Source organism: Elephantulus edwardii, unplaced genomic scaffold (assembly GCF_000299155.1).
Source record: "Elephantulus edwardii isolate Elephantulus edwardi_28Jun2011 unplaced genomic scaffold, EleEdw1.0 scaffold00088, whole genome shotgun sequence".
NCBI classification, from domain to species: domain Eukaryota; kingdom Metazoa; phylum Chordata; class Mammalia; order Macroscelidea; family Macroscelididae; genus Elephantulus; species Elephantulus edwardii.
The window spans coordinates 10,944,476-10,946,598 of NW_006399838.1; the positions used below are offsets into that span (position 1 = coordinate 10,944,476).

At 39.1% G+C, this 2,123-nt stretch overlaps 1 pseudogene; it reads left to right on the top strand.

Moving 5' to 3' along the window:
- The first annotated feature begins 1,217 nt into the window (after nt 1–1,217).
- Nucleotides 1,218–2,011, top strand: LOC102877273 (annotated as a pseudogene).
- The last annotated feature ends 112 nt before the right edge of the window (nt 2,012–2,123 follow it).

A 2,123-nucleotide genomic window follows, 5' to 3' on the forward strand; every position in this document is an offset into this window, starting at 1 on the left:
ATGTTGCTGAGTTATTAGCATTGACTTAGTGATTAAGCAGTGGTTTCTATCTTGGACTTAAATTGTAAACAATATTTTTCACTGTCAAAAAATTATTGCACTATTTTCAACATTTCGTAAAACTAAAGTCATCCAATGTAAGGGACTAGCTATATCACTCTCTGTATTAAAAGTTGAGCTTTACTGATCTGCTTTACTGGTATGACTGAAATAGTAATTATATAATTGATTGGCAGTCCCATTCACAAGTTATTAAGGGGATTGAATAAGACTGGACAGTGTTTCATTATGCTGTGCACTGAGTTGCCATCAGTTAGAGACTGACTCAATAGTTAACTGGAAGCTAGCAGTAATTGATAAGAGACAACTTTGGCCTTTGACAGACAGAATTTACCGACCATCAGAATCATCTCAGCCATCCATATCGAGGTTCCATTAATGAGATCAAGACCCAGCCAGTGATGATCTAGCAAAGTAAGAGAGGAAAAGTGGAAGCAGGGATGGTGTATCCAGATGGGACAGCGGTGTGAGAGTAAAGGAATAATCAGTAACCGGCATAAGAAAATGTTAAAATTTTTTTATTATGATTATTAATTTTAATGAACATTTACAGAGATTTTCACTGTTGTACTTTTCTCCCTGCCCACCCCGCACCTCCAGTTTGTTCTTCTCTTTGAAAAGTAAAAAAAAAAAATCTTTCATTGTTATACAATCCCTTCCCCCAAGTCCACTCCACTATGCAGCCTTCGTTCTGGACTCCTGTCATGACAATAATACCTGATCATAGATCTCTTTTATACAGTTCTTTCTCTTATCTGTTTCAATGCAGTATACATAATTTATCCCATCTTTCTCAGTCTCCCCCAAACCGCAATGCCAGTCTCGTTTTACAACAGTGGCACCATGCAGTATTTGTCTTTTTGTGACTGAGATATTTCATTCAGCATAATGTCCTCCAGAGTCACCCATTTTGAATATTGCATGAGTTCCTTGTTTTTCAGTGCAGTGTAGTATACCATTGTGTGAATATACCACAGCTTCTCTATCCATTTGTTTCTTGATGGGCATTTAGTTTGTTTCCAACTCTCTGTTATTGTGAACAAAGCCGTGATAAACATGGGTATGTAATAAGAAAAATCTTGTAAGTACTGTTAAAATGATGGCTAAATCAGGAGCTAAGAAGAAGATGGTTTGCTTTTTGCTCTCTCGGCATCACCATGGTGGTTGGCAAGAACAAGCGACTCATGAAAGGTGGCAAAAAAGGAGCCAAGATGAAAGTGGTTGATCTGTTTTCTAAGATAGATTGGTGTGATGTAAAGGCATCAGCAATGTTCAATATAAGAAAACCGGGAAGACACTAGTCACAAGGACTCAAGGAACCAAAATTGCATCCGATGGACTCAAGGGTCGTGTTTTTGAAATGAGCCTTGCTGATTTGCAAAATGATGAGGCTGCGTTTAGGAACTTCAAGCTGATTACTGAGGATATTCAAGGCAAAAACTGCCTCACCATCTTCCCCGGCATGCATCTTAATCGTGACAAATTGTGCTCCATGGTCAAAAAATGGCAGACCATGATTGAAGCTCCTGTGGATGTCAAGACTACCAATGGTTATTGGCTTCATCTGTTTTGTGTTGGTTTTACAAAAATACCCAACAATCAGATTCGGAAGACCTGTTATGCTCAGCACCAACTGGTCCACCAAATCCGGAAGAAAATGATGGATATTATGATCCGAGACGTGCAGACAAATGACTTGAAAGAGGTGGTCAATACATTGATTCCAGACAGCATTGGGAAAGACATAGAAAAGGCTTGGCAGTCTATTTATTCTCTCCATGATGTCTTTGTTAGAAAAGTAAAAATTCTCAAGAAACCCAGGTTTGAACTGGGCAAATTCCTGGAGCTTCCTGGTGAAGGTGGTAGTTCTGGAAAAGCTACTGGAGATGAGACAGGTGCTAAGGTTGAACGAGCGGATGGCTGTGAACCACCAGTTCAAGAATCTGTTTAAAATTCAGACTTTTAATGATGACCAATAAAAATTACTATGTTGTTGTTGTTTTTATGTGGCGTCGAGTCGCTTGCGACTCATAGCGACCCTATGTACAACAGCCCTAAACTCC